This window comes from Pseudochaenichthys georgianus, chromosome 10, assembly GCF_902827115.2.
Source record: "Pseudochaenichthys georgianus chromosome 10, fPseGeo1.2, whole genome shotgun sequence".
Lineage (NCBI taxonomy): Eukaryota > Metazoa > Chordata > Actinopteri > Perciformes > Channichthyidae > Pseudochaenichthys > Pseudochaenichthys georgianus.
The window spans coordinates 9,084,930-9,099,592 of NC_047512.1; the positions used below are offsets into that span (position 1 = coordinate 9,084,930).

The 14,663-nt window shown below is 42.3% G+C and overlaps 1 long non-coding RNA gene and 6 other non-coding genes across 7 annotated transcripts; all 7 read right to left on the minus strand.

Annotated features, from left to right (window-relative positions):
* Nucleotides 1-2,014: 2,014 nt before the first annotated feature.
* LOC139434569 (uncharacterized) lies at nucleotides 2,015-2,738 on the minus strand. Its single transcript, XR_011643890.1, has 3 exons — nucleotides 2,676-2,738; nucleotides 2,248-2,308; nucleotides 2,015-2,165 (listed from the first exon to the last, which is right to left on the minus strand). It is a non-coding gene; the product is annotated as an uncharacterized lncRNA (long non-coding RNA).
* A 6,927-nt stretch (nucleotides 2,739-9,665) lies between these two features.
* Nucleotides 9,666-9,747, minus strand: trnal-aag (transfer RNA leucine (anticodon AAG)). The gene has a single exon. It is a non-coding gene; the product is annotated as a tRNA-Leu (tRNA).
* A 495-nt stretch (nucleotides 9,748-10,242) lies between these two features.
* Nucleotides 10,243-10,324, minus strand: trnal-aag (transfer RNA leucine (anticodon AAG)). Its single transcript has one exon. It is a non-coding gene; the product is annotated as a tRNA-Leu (tRNA).
* Nucleotides 10,325-10,581: 257 nt separating this feature from the next.
* trnal-uag (transfer RNA leucine (anticodon UAG)) lies at nucleotides 10,582-10,663 on the minus strand. Its single transcript has one exon. It is a non-coding gene; the product is annotated as a tRNA-Leu (tRNA).
* Nucleotides 10,664-10,920: 257 nt separating this feature from the next.
* On the minus strand, nucleotides 10,921-11,002 carry trnal-aag (transfer RNA leucine (anticodon AAG)). The gene has a single exon. It is a non-coding gene; the product is annotated as a tRNA-Leu (tRNA).
* A 250-nt stretch (nucleotides 11,003-11,252) lies between these two features.
* On the minus strand, nucleotides 11,253-11,334 carry trnal-aag (transfer RNA leucine (anticodon AAG)). The gene has a single exon. It is a non-coding gene; the product is annotated as a tRNA-Leu (tRNA).
* Nucleotides 11,335-11,592: 258 nt separating this feature from the next.
* On the minus strand, nucleotides 11,593-11,674 carry trnal-aag (transfer RNA leucine (anticodon AAG)). The gene has a single exon. It is a non-coding gene; the product is annotated as a tRNA-Leu (tRNA).
* Between the last annotated feature and the right edge of the window lie 2,989 nt (nucleotides 11,675-14,663).

Below are 14,663 nucleotides of genomic sequence, written 5' to 3' on the forward strand. Positions count from 1 at the left end.
AATGAATCAATGTATGATATGTTTGTTTAACATTTAAAATCCGCTCGCTTACAGTGCTCCGGGCGAGGGGGAAAGGATTGTTTTCCCCCTCGAAATGTCCCGCCCCCAACTGTGACGCGACGCCGACTGTATGTCGGGGGCGGGAGATTCATGTGATTGGTTGTTGGTCGCGTTGCTCGCAAAAAATCCCCAAGCTTCAGATACGCCCACCTCCAAGCGTCAACGCACGCCGCTGTGTGGACGGGTCAGGGCCACACATTCTGAAAAAAGTCAGAATTCTGAGTTCTGACTTTTGTCTCAGATTTATAATAAACACAACACTATTGGTCAGATCTTGAAAATAAATTCATATGTGGCCCTATTCCTCTTCGTACAATATATACCATGATGGTAGCCTATATGTACAATATACCATCACCCCAAAAGACCCAGAGCCATATAATAGAAGAGTTACGACAACTAGTGATGGGTCGTTCGCGAACGATTCGTTCTTTTTGAACGAATCTTTGAAGTGAACGAGATGAACTGATTCCTCCCACAAAACGATTCGTTTGTTTGAGTCGCCGCTAAAGAGAAGCTGTTCGCGAACGACGAACTTAAAGAACTGGCGGAAACAGTTCAGAACTGTTTCCTACAGTGTAGCTACTGTAATCAGAGCCTGAGCTCCGACACACACACACACACACACACACACACACACACACACACACACACACACACACACACACACACACACCCACACACACGCACGCACGCACGCACGCACGCACACACACACACACACACACACACACACACACACACACCACACACACACACACACACACGCACACACACACACACACACACACACACACACACACACACACACACACACACACAGGAGCGGGACATCCTCCTCAACCTGTCCGCAATAAAGAGGACGGATACCTGAACCGTAGCGTCCAGCTAGCTTAGCGATAAATACACACATCGTTGTATTCTCCTCTCCCCTGTCGGCCCTAAAAGCTTCAGATGGTGGATACCTGAGCTCCATAGTGTCCCGCTAATGTGAAACACACACACACAGCGTTAGCGGGATATTCTTCTCCCCCTGTCGGCACTAAAAGCTTCAGAGGGCGGATAGCTGGGCTCCGTAGCGTCCAGCTAGCTTATGTGATATGCCAACTCCATTTGGCAAAGACTGCAAATGACAATATCTTTGCGTTTTGGACTAACTTTAAAATATTCCCATGCTTTTGAAGACCTAGGGCGAGATGTTTTCGTTTGAGGGCTTCGTGCGCAATCCTGTGAAGAGGAGGTGGTAGCCGTTTCAGTCTCCATTGTGTTTGAAGTGCGATTGCGAAATATGTCGTCGACGATATTTTGAAGTCGACGTCGTCGACGCGTCGCTACAGCACTACTAATAACACCAGTGTACAAGTTGCTGTGTCCATACAGATATGTATTTGTTAATTATTTGTCTTTACTAGTCATATACCTGGTTTATCGTAGCAAGCAGTGGAAACTCCCCTTAAGAAGCGACAATTGCCAAGGGCGTTGCAACCCTCACTCGCCAATATTTCATCATAAATATAGCACGTTTGTTTATTTTAGCAAACCATGCTTCAAGTAAAATTTAATAGAAATGATGAAAATGAGTGGCAGCTACAGTAAACCTTCTCTTACTCTGGCATCTTGTGGCAACTCCCGTTGAGCAGCAGCAGATGCCTCGGCAAGTTGTGGCATCTGTGGCATATGCCGGAAGGACTTGCCACAGCTACCACAGAGTAGCGGCCTCTGTGGCATATGCCGGAAGGACTTGCCACTGCCTGCAGATGCCACGAAATGCGCTTGCTGTCTCTCGCCAGAGGAGCGCAAACAACAAAAACAAGCAAGGTGCCCTGTCATGTATCTGGAAGTTTGGGTTGGCAACATGGAGTAAGAGAGGGACTTGAAAAACCTTGGTGGCTCTCTACTCATGTTGTTACAGTTGTCTTGGTTACAGCTCTCAAGTTTTTTTTTTGTTGCCATTTCCACATCTTTAGAAAATATGAAATAAAAAATTGAAGTGAAATCAACCTCTTCTCTGGAGAACAAACTTTGATTTCTCTGTCTTGTGAGTTTGCAGTCTTGCTCCTCCACCTGTAACATCACTGCCCCTCCACCTGCCATACAGTAGGTTACTAACAAGATTACTTATATAATACAGTGATATAATACATGTTTAGTATGCTTACTTATATAAAACATTAGTATTAAACTTACCTTGTGTTTTCACTCTCACTTAAGTCCCTCTCCCTTTGCCATCAATCCAAAATCAGCTGAGCTGCAACATTATACAGACAGGACAAAATATGGCTCTGCTAAAAACACTCACTCTTACACGCACCAAAGTTATATTTATCTAATATTTAACTCCCTCCACCCCCGCATACAATCCCGTTTAGAAGCCCCTCTTCTCTAATTCAACAACGTTGAACGAAATGACATTAAGAGAACGGAATTTACAATTAAAAGGCTGTTCAACGTGTGTTGCTAACTTGCTTCGGTATGCTAGCTTAATCTGTTATCTGTAAACATTCCCTAAATCTACTAATTTAGGGATAATCCACTGACATCCTTTAATACACATGTTAATTTGAATCAGATGTACTGATAATATCCGCAATATAAATCTTTAAACTTCTTCTTACCTTTAAAAGTCCGTCATGAACGGTGTATTATGCTGCAACTCCACAGCTCTGCTAGCCTTGGCGCTAACTTCCAGGGAACGATTGAGAGGCTCCACGATCCGCCATTGCTGTAAAAAAGTGGTCCATTGGAGTGAACGGAGATGTCGTAACTCTCAGTCTATATGGCGCTGAAAAGACCTAATCCGGTGGAGAAAATCAATTATTTTGTATTGTTTTTTTGCGGATATATTCAATGTGGCCTTTCCATGATAGTACAGCTGGTCTTTTATTACACCCAAGTATTTATATGAATGAGGTTGAAAACGATTATGCTTCGTCCTTTATAGCGTGATTTGTTTGTGTCTTCATGCAGGAGGGCATTTCTGTAACGCAGCCCATCTTCATTGATATAAATCAGATGGACACAATAAAAACACCTTTCAGTATAATGCACCACAAACTGCAGCCTGCAAAACGAGCACACAGTTTAATCAACACCTCTTAAAAACAAATGGAGTATACAATTCATGAATGTAGGGCTTTATTGCAGGACTGTTGCATTAGTCTGCATTCGTTTTAACCACCTAATAAACTGCAAACTGAGCAGTGGAAGCATGCAGCTCCCTCTCCGTCTTGTTCCTGTTATCTGTCTATTTCCTCCCTCCTGCTCCCTGCTTCCCACCGCTTTGATTAGCTCCCATTAAGAAACCACTCCAAGCCGCTCAGCCTCCCAACACATTAACAAGTCATAAAGCGTCGCAATTAACAAACTCACACCAGGCCCACAGTCTCCCAGTGCCAATGTTGGGAGACTGCCACAAAGAAATGAAGGAACTCAAATGGCAACAGAGCGCTGCTTGACACAGCTTGGGGATGAACGGAGAAGCGGCAGAGGATTTATGTGTTAAAAGCATCAAAGTGTATGAGAGGGAGAGACCCCGGGGAGGGGATGGAGATACTGTGTGTCCTCCTTTAAGATTTAAAGAGCCTGTGACACGAGTTTCCCCCATCATCCAAACCCATCAATTTGAGTAAATATTGTCCCCTTGAAATCGTTACTGAACTGATTTTGGATATTTGTACTTTGATAACCGTTAATCTGCCTTCAATGTTGACCATTTTCTGGATCTTCTCGGGGATTCTTCCAGTCCCGCCAAATTATGTGTGACGTCATTGCGGGCACAGCGCTCCAGCTGCACCGTTCAGGATCCCAGCTTCTGCATGCCAACGCACGATGGCGCACACAGCAGCAAGCTCAGACAGCGATGACAGTTTAATTTTGAACGTGTCTGAGAGCTCATATGAGGCTGAAGGATCGGTTTATGTTGTATCTGTTAGAAGTTTAGGAATGAGGTGCGTCAATATGGGCGATAATACGGTCATGTAGCCAGTGGTGGACTGGGACTACAAATCAGCCCGGGACTCTCGACCGGCCCACTTCGGTACCGCTAGTAAATTGGGAGTGGGGATGGATGTGCTAGTGACTTATCCGACCGGCCCACTTCGGTACCGGCCCATCGGGATTCGTCCCGATGGCCAGTCCGCCACTGCACCCTGCCCACGTAAACTGTCAACGGGGGGAGCCTCGCTGCGGGGAAACGGTGGACCTAGTGTCCCGATCGGAGTGGGAATAATAATAATAATCCGTGCATTTTATCCATTAATTTCCCCAACATTGTGGTAAAAAAACCACACGTTTAATCCATGTTGGTGTACTACAACTACAAAAAGCATCGGTTTGTTTTCTCATCAGGAAATGCAGACCAGCTCAAACAATCGCTTTTTAATCATCATCACGATCATTTAATGTATCATATGTTCGCCGAATTGACATGAAAGCACTAATAAATGTAGTTTCATCCACTTGAGTTTACAACTACAAACATAATCGATTTGTTTTTATATCACATCCTACGGGAGGAAATTCAGCAGCTCTCACTACCGATTTCTAATCCTAATGTAATTATCATCTTCACCACGATCATTTATGTTTATGTTGCCGAATTGACATCAAAGCACTGACAAATATGAATATACTGTAGTCAACTTCATTAAAACGTTATTAACGTGCCTAAACTCAGTAATTCACAATTTCTACGCATGACAACACACTTTGTCCGTGTTTGGCTCTCTCGCCGCACAGTGAAGCGTTCCCGCATTGACGTCACTTCCGGCTTCCCCCAAAACTTCAAAATGAGTTGAAGGAATTTCCCCGAGATGTTCGAAATTATTGATATTTATCGCAACGGTATCGCACCTTCTTTTTTAAACTGACGGTTCGAGATTACTAGTAGCCCAATATTTCATTGCACAACAGTTGTTGGGATGCTGTCACAGGCTCTTTAAGGGAATCATTCCAAACTATTTGGCTGAATGTTGCTGTCACAGTGGGAGACGCACACAATAACAACATTTGCCGGTGGTAAAGAGAGGGACTGCGGTAATTTTTACAGGGACAGGAAGCAAATGTAATAAATTGTATATTGTGAAAAAATGTGTGATACAAGATTAAGTGTTGAACCCTCATTTCAGAGCATAAAGGAGATCGATATAAGCTTGCTGAATGCATTGAGCGGAAAATAACTTCTCAGTGAAAAGAAACAAATGTGTGAAAATCACATTTATTCAACAAGGTTGCATCTTCAAGCAGTTAAATGTTTCCTCACAGCTCAAGGACAGATAACTAGCAAGGGGAAAATAAAAGACTGGAGCACACTGTTTGATTCACGGCCTTTAATTGTGTAATCACATTGACATATTCACACTATACAACAGTGTGAGACAAACAGGTAACAGATAGTTAGTCTACAACAATGCTCATCAGATAATGGGTTGAAAAGGATTTGAAATCGATTGAGAGTGGGTCCAACTGTAAAGGGTTGTGTCAATGGATGTAGTGTCCGTGACGTCACCCATAGGATTCTGCAGAGTTGCCGTGAAGCCCTTAGTGGGCGGAGTCGGCCACTAACGGCTCGACTGTGACGTCAGAGTCTAATCCCGCCTGCTCCAAATAAGGGCAAAGAGCCGAGGCGGGACCTGCTGCCTCCGAACTGAAAGTAAACAGAGCTAGCTCAGGCTAAGAAGCTAAGCTAACATGAAATACATGCATACCAAATTACTGCTAACAGTGTAGTTCCCCTATATACACGTTACATTCATAATCAAATGAGACAATCTGCAAGAGAATTAGCTATATTTTGTTATTCTTAATACTTGTCATTCACACGTTGAGAAAAGACGGACTCCACCGCCCGGACCTAACGGAGCCGCAGTGGGCTAGCTCCGGGACGCCGGCTGGAGCTAGCTAGCCCCCTGCGGCTCCGGTAGCTCCGGTGGCCACAACTGGGATAATTGTGTCCCCCATTAACATTTGCTCCCTTTTAGCATTATGGGCGTCATAGCCATAGACTATAAAACTCTTACCCAAGGCTGAATCATAAACTAAAATGTATATGTATGCATAAAGGTAATAAGTAACAAGATAAGCTACCAAGCACACAAACACCTGTGAACGGGGTTACATGTATAATATTATCATTTTAGACTTCTTGGAAGTTCTGTTAGTACATTCAAGCGCACAGCACGACATTTTAATTGTCTGGTATTTGTAACAATATTCCCTAAAAGGCACAATCACCACGAACAAGGCTAAAGCTAAAGGGTCAAGTACAGTACTATGACTAAATAACGTTGTAGCCTCTATGGTTGTAGACGAGCAGAGTGGACAAGTTGCTGTTAGCTGACAGTGAGGCATGTACGTGTCCATCAAAGTGACCACGCCCTAATTTATGCAAACATTTAAGACCTAATATAAATAAAAGGGTCGTGTTATAAAACAATTCACTCACAGATTCATAATCATGAAGGTGGAATCTAACTATCGATAATAATATTTATTGCATCCATGGGTAGAAACATGTTTTTTTCTGCTGTAAAGTTGGGCATTTTAACATGGGGGTCTATGGAAATTGTTCCTTTCTGCAGCCAGTCCCTAGCGGCCCATGTATGAACTGCAGTGTGTGACACTTCCGTATTGGCGTCCCGGCTGTTCCCCAGAGTTTGTCGCTTGGTCAGGACCCAAGTGCAGCACAATGGATATCAGGTACCAGTTTATAAGGAAGTTTAATATCAAAATCCACACTTACAGGGCAGGGCAGGTAATCTACGCAGAAAATGTAATTGTCCAATTAGATTCTGAGACAGGAAGAATGACAGGACAATTGCAGACACAGGAAAACAGGAACCAGGACACGGAAACAAATCTCTAGTTGAATACAGAAGGTGGGGTTTACAACAAAAAGGTTCGATAACAGAGTAACAGAAATACCGGAAGAAACCTCTGGGAGAGCAAGAGAGGAAGTATCTCTCTCCCAGGACAGACAAACGTGCAGAAGGTGTCGTATAAATCAAAAAGATAATTTACGACATACTGTCGACAGACTAAATGTCAGACAAGATAATGGGTCTATAGTGTATATACAAAGAAGACAAAGGAGGATCCAGATGGATGTAAATTACTTTTGCACTGAATTGTTGAATTGTTGTATTTGTGTGATTTACTCCTCTGTGCCACACATCAACTGTGAATTGTAAGACCATCCTGTTGGATTTGGCTGTGAAAACTCCTACAGTTGTCAAGAGTGATTCCAGTTGCTGTATATTTCTACTGTATCTGCCTTTCTAATCTTCTTAAACCAAATGTACCCATGTTCCACGTCTGAGTTTGTAGAATATATCGGCTCTATCTTCTAGTGCAATACATCTTTTAACCTGCATAAGCCCCAACAATGATTTATGTTTATTGTCTGTCAAACTACCTTTCTACTGGAAAACCCATGGTATCACTAAATGATAACCTTTCATTGGAGCTTGCAACACAGTTCAGCACGTAATGTACGCATTGAAATATAAGTAATGGCTTTATTCATAGCTACTGGATTTATAGAGAGTACAAATCATCTCTGAAGGCAGCAGTTTGCTCAAGCATGAGTTGAATACCTACATAAAATATAACAATGCTCCACCACTTAAAAACAGATCTGTGATTATGTGTTTTCATGGGTCACACAGACAAATTAAGTACTGCACAACTAAGATAAATGTGCATAATAAACATTATCCAACAAAGTAAAGAGGACAGGAGAGCTATAACAAAGACATCATTAAGTAGGAGGGTAAGAGAGCATTGATTATGGTTATGGGTAAGGCGAGGAAGGTTAAAGCAAGTCAGCAGAGTTGAATAGTGCAAGAAAATGTAATGACTTTAGCAAAGTAAAAATCTAAAAGTAGTCTTTGAAAATGGTTTAAAAGCCTCTGCACCTTCTAGAGTTGTGTCAAAAGGTTACACTTTGCATTCGGTCTCTTTGGTGCAAGTCTTTTAATGGATTTACTTTAGGATACACTCAAATTAAAGATGAAACAATGCTTAAATGTCACCTGCTTATAGTATATACATGTTGAGAAATGTCTGGCTTGAAAACACAAGCTGGTGCTTTCCACTGAACCCTGACTGCGTGAGAGTCCTTGAAGTTTTTCGATTTGGGCCAGATTACTGACAGCTGCTCGACATCACATCTAAAATCATACTTAAGTCCAGAAGCTTGAGAATAAGAAGGACTGCTGGCACATTTTCAGACCAAGAAGAGGTGAAAATTACCTTCTTATTGCAGGGACAGTATGCTCTTCCAAATCACTGAGAAATGTACAAAGCACAGTCTAACTCAGAAATATTATCACTGAAAATCACAAACTTAATCCATGTGCTGAAATTGTTTATTGGTCACTAACAGTCCGGGTGGTCACCTCACTTATGGGTGGGGATGGCATTCACGTCGATTTTATTTTCATAAAGGCAATGGCGGGATTTGAACACACGCCTCCTGAGAGACTGGAGCCATTTTCTCCAACAATTGCACACACAGCATTACAGCAAAACCAACTGACCCTCAAGTTGAGCCCCACCAAACTCAAGACTGAGGTTTTAGCTCGGCCACACTACCTTCTTTCTATGGTAGAATGCACCTATTTAAAAATGTACAGTGGGGTGAGCTTGATGACAATCACAGTGACATAAATCTGAGAGCCCCTTCGGTGGAAATAAATTATCCAACAATTGGCAACTCATACCAAAGCAAACTGACCTTCAAGTGTCACACTCAACTCAAGACTGAGGTTTTTTTAGACTGTCTTCAGGTTGATTATTGTATACATAATGGCTGTGGTGGGATTTGAACCCAAGCCTCCTGAGAGACTGAAGCCTTAATCCAGCGCCTGAAGGCCCTGACACACCTACCCAATTTTGGGAGTCAGAAGCCGTCAGAGGCAGTCAGGCATTCGCGGCACCCTACTCAGGTTGGTGTGTCCCGCACCGTTGTTGCTTTACGGCACATTTTCACACCTCCCTCGGGAGGTCAGAGAAAGTCGGGACAAATAAATCACTCTGATTGGCTCTTCAGCTAGCGAGAAGCGAAGCGGAAGTGAGGGACCAAAACAAACAATTAAGAAGGCACACACAGACAGTTAATCTTTTTCATTTTCATCTCACCTGGACGCAAGAGTTTCTTTTTTATGTTTACATGTTTTCGATCGACGAGAGAGAGTGAAAATGGAACCCAGACGCTATTTGTTGTTTGTTTATATATCACGCAGCCTGTTCTTCTTCTCTCGTGTATAGTCTGTCTTCCGGTTGTTGCCTCTATTGAATGACGAATACACACTACCGCTGCCTGCTGGTAAGGAAAGTTATTGCCACTCGTCAACTGCGGGCGGCGCAGCCGACGCAGGCGACATAGCGGACGTAAAGGTCGGGACGCCTTTCGGTAAGCGTTCTTTGGTCTCAGGTTGGTGTGTAGCGGCCTTTAGACCGCTCGGCCACACTACCTGTTTTCAAGCAAAGAATGCACCTAATTAAAGAATTAAAGAAGAATGAGCTTGATAGCAACACAAATTACATACATCAAATTAGCCTTCAGGTTGGGTCTGGTTTCCAAATATCACTTGATTCTTGTAAAATGGCAGTGGTGGGATTTGAACCCACGCCTCCTGAGAGACTGGAGCCTTAATCCAGCGCCTTAGACCGCTCGGCCACACTACCTGTTTTCAATGAGAAAATAGACCTAATAAAAAAATCACAGAAGAATGAGCTTGATAGCAACCAAAACTACATAAATCAAATTAGCCCGTCTGGCAGTGACAAGAAGTCAAGAGCCCAAATTCTCCAACATTTGGCAACTCATCCCAAAGCACACTGATCTTCAAGTTGAGTCACACCCAACTCAAGACTGAGTTTTTTTTTTAAATGTCTTCAGGTTGGGTGTGGTTTCCAAATATCACTTGATTCTTATATATATAATGGCAGTGGTGGGATTTGAACCCACGCCTCCTGAGAGACCAAAACTACATAAATCAAATTAGCCCGTCTGGCAGTGACAAGAAGTCAAGAGCCCAAATTCTCCAACATTTGGCAACTCATCCCAAAGCACACTGATTTTCAAGTTGAGTCACACCCAACTCAAGACTGAGTTTTTTTTTTTAAATGTCTTCAGGTTGGGTGTGGTTTCCAAATATCAATTGATTCTTATATATATAATGGCAGTGGTGGGATTTGAACCCACGCCTCCTGAGAGACTGGAGCCTTAATCCAGCACCTTAGACCGCTCGGCCACACTACCTGTTGTCAATGAGTAAATAGACCTAATAAAAAAATCACAGAAGAATGAGCTTGATAGCAACCAAAACTACATAAATCAAATTAGCCCGTCTGGCAGTGACAAGAAGTCAAGAGCCCAAATTCTCCAACATTTGGCAACTCATCCCAAAGCACACTGATCTTCAAGTTGAGTGACACCCAACTCAAGACTGAGTTTTTTTTTTAATGTCTTCAGGTTGGGTGTGTTTTCCAAATATCACTTGATTCTTGTGTATATAAAGGCAGTGGTGGGATTTGAACCCACGCCTCCTGAGAGACTGGAGCCTAAATCCAGCGCCTTAGACCGCTCGGCCACACTACCTGTTGTCAATGAGTAAATAGACCTAATAAAAAAATCACAGAAGAATGAGCTTGATAGCAACCAAAACTACATAAATCAAATTAGCCCGCCAGGCAGTGACAAGAAGTCAAGAGCCCAAATTCTCCAACATTTGGCAACTCATCCCAAAGCACACTGATCTTCAAGTTGAGGAACACCCAACTCAAGACTGAGTTTTTTTTTAAATGTTTTCAGGTTGGGTGTGGTTTCCAAATATCACTTGATTCTTATATATATAATGGCAGTGGTGGGATTTGAACCCACGCCTCCTGAGAGACTGGAGCCTTAATCCAGCTCCTTAGACCGCTCGGCCACACTACCTGTTGTCATTGAGTAAATAGACCTAATAAAAAAATCACAGAAGAATGAGCTTGATAGGAACCAAAACTACATAAATCAAATTAGCCCGTCAGGCAGTGACAAGAAGTCAAGAGTCCAAATTCTCCAACATTTGGCAACTCATCCCAAAGCACACTGACCTTCAAGTTGAGTCACACCCAACTCAAGACTGAGTTTTTTTTTAAATGTCTTCAGGTTGGGTGTGGTTTCCAAATATCACTTGATTCTTATATGGCAGTGGTGGGATTTGAACCCACGCCTCCTGAGAGACTGGAGCCTTAATCCAGCGCCTTAGACCGCTCGGCCACACTACCTGTTTTCAATGAGAAAATGCACCTAATAAAAAAATCACAGAAGAATGAGCTTGATAGCAACCAAAATGACATAAATCAAATTAGCCCGTCTGGCAGTGACAAGAAGTCAAGAGCCCAAATTCTCCAACATTTGGCAACTCATCCCAAAGCACACTGATCTTCAAGTTGAGTGACACCCAACTCAAGACTGAGTTTTTTTTTTAAATGTCTTCAGGTTGGGTGTGGTTTCCAAATATAACTTGATTCTTGTATATATAATGGCAGTGGTGGGCTTTGAACCCACGCCTCCTGAGAGACTGGAGCCTTAATCCAGCGCCTTAGACCGCTCGGCCACACTACCTGTTGTCAATGAGTAAATAGACCTAATAAAAAAATCACAGAAGAATGAGCTTGATAGGAACCAAAACTACATAAATGAAATTAGCCCGTCAGGCAGTGACAAGAAGTCAAGAGCCCAAATTCTCCAACATTTGGCAACTCATCCCAAAGCACACTGATCTTCAATTTGAGTCACACCCAAGTCAAGACTGAAGTTTTTGTAGACTGTCTTCAGGTTGGGTGTGTTTTCCAAATATCACTTGATTCTTGTATATATAATGGCAGTGGTGGGATTTGAACCCACGCCTCCTGAGAGACTGGAGCCTAAATGCAGCACCTTAGACCGCTCGGCCACACAACCTGTTGTCAATGAGTAAATAGACCTAATCAAAAGGGACTCCCAAGATGGCGGCGCGCTAGACAGACGTGTTTCTTTCTCCTCGCAGATAAAATGGGAAGGTATTTGATAATTCAGGGTACTCTGTACACAGAACGTCTTAATCTGGTTAATATTTATGCACCAAATAAGGACGACACACATTTTTTCAATGACTTGTTCTTTATCTTGGCATCTCTCGAAGGTCAATACATTATAGCTGGAGACTTTAACTGTACTCTAGACCCTGTTAAGGATAGAGCTTCACATATAGACAAGACTCATAACAAAAGTAGGAAAATTATTCACCAGTCCATTAAAGAGCTACATTTGAGGGACATATGGAGGGACAGATACCCTGGATTGTCAATGTATTCCTGTTTTTCTAATACGCATAAAACATATTCCCGAATTGATTACTTTTTAGTTTCTGCAAGTTTGGTATGCAAAGTTAAAGATTGTATGTATGACAGCATTCTGATTTCGGATCATGCCCCGAATAGTATTGTGTATGTAGACCCAGGGCTGTTGAGGGATCCCCCCAAATGGAAATTCCAGCACAAATGGTTACAGGACTCAGACCTAATAGCATTTCTGGGAAAACAAATTGATCTATACTTTACGCTTAACACCTCTGAAACTTCTGCAAGTACTAGGTGGGAAGCGTTTAAGGCTTATATTAGGGGTCAGATTATTAACTTTACGAGCTCCAAATCTAAAAAAGCCAAACAAAAAATACTATTATTAGAGTCCAAAATTAAAGCCATGGAAAACACCTATTTTAGAAATTCCTGTCCTAAATTACACCAATAACTGTTACTATTAAGAGCACAATATAATGAAATGTCAGCCTCTAAAGCAACAGCTAACTTACTGAAGCTTAAACAATCCATCTTCGATCAAGGGGAAAAGTCAGGTAAAATCCTGGCATGGCGTATAAAACAACTTCAAATTGAAAGGACTATCACTGTGCTGAATAATGACAAGGGGGAGACCGTTGCAGACCCTGTGGCAATAATTGGAGCTTTCAGGGATTATTATGAAAGATTATACAGCTCTGAAATAGACGAGGGGACAATGCTCCAGAGTCCATTCTTAGATAGCCTCACGATTCCCAAATTATCGGATGAGGAAAGTTTGAAATTAGAGAATGTAGTGTCTTTGGAGGAGATTTCCGAGGCAGTGAAGAGCATGAAATCGGGGAAAGCAGCAGGACCGGATGGCCTGCCCATCGATATCTATAAAAAATTTGAAGCGAAATTAAAGGCACCCCTTTTGGAAATGTTTATTGAATCTATTCAAAATGGAATACTTCCTCCCACCTTGAGAGGGGCGCTGATCACACTTCTGCCAAAACCTGGGAAATCAAATGACAAGTGCGAAAATATGCGCCCTATAAGCCTCCTAAACTCAGACTGGAAGATACTTTGTAAGATCTTGGCAAGGAGACTGGAAGGCCTGCTGCCTGAAATTATAAAAGAGGATCAAAATGGGTTCATGGTTGGCCGTCAGGGATTTCACAATGTGAGACGGGTTTTGAACATTCTACATGACCAAAGGGGGGCGCCGGATACAGCTCTCTTGGCATTAGACGCTGAGAAAGCTTTTGACAGGGTGGAATGGTCCTATTTGTTTGAACTTCTTGTCCGATTTGGCTTTGGGGAGAAGTTTTGTAATTGAGTAAAACTTTTATACAACGACCCGTATGCAGAAATAATTACAAATAATATCATATCAAAGCCGATAAGGATCGGTAGGGGCTGTAGACAAGGTTGTCCTCTATCCCCCCTTCTTTTCTTAATCGCAATTGAACCATTTGCTATTGCTGTGAGAGAGCACACAATGATTTCAGGCATACATGTGAGAGGGTTTGACCATCGAATATCTCTTTACGCTGATGACGTGATTCTCTTCCTTAGAAATCTGGAGAACTCTATACCGGCTCTTATGGATCTGATTAAAGGGTTCAGCCAAATATCGGGTTACAAAGTAAATAATTCAAAATCCTCCATCATGCTCCTTAACTCGGAGGAAAGGTCTAACCCACCCAAACATGCTGGTCATTTTAGAACAGTAAATACTTTCACTTACTTGGGTATTTAGATTGTCCCCAAATTGGAAGATATTGTGAACTCTAACTATAATCCGATTATAGAGTCTATTTCCAAATCAGTTGATAGATGGTCAAACCTTCCGATCTCTCTAATGGGTAGAATTAATATACTCAAGATGAATGCTCTCCCCAAGCTTTTATATTTATTTCAAAACATCCCCCTGCCACCCTCACCAGATTTTTTTCCGAGAATGAAGAAAATGTTTAGTAATTTTATATGGAATAACAGACGCCCCAGGCTCCCTTTATCTCTTTTGTACTTGCCTTATGATAGAGGAGGATTACAGTTCCCTAACATGTTGTGGTACTACTGGGCAGCTCAGCTGAGGACATTGATGTTTTACTACACAGAGGAGAGGCCTCCGGCATGGAGGGATGTTGAGTCTTGCTCCTTAAAGCTCCCACTTCCTACTTTTTTATACTCTGACAACCCTAAAAACCTTAAAAAAACTACAACTAACCCTATAGTTAAAAATATGATTGATGTTTGGCAGGAGGTTAAAAAATATATGAACGAACCCT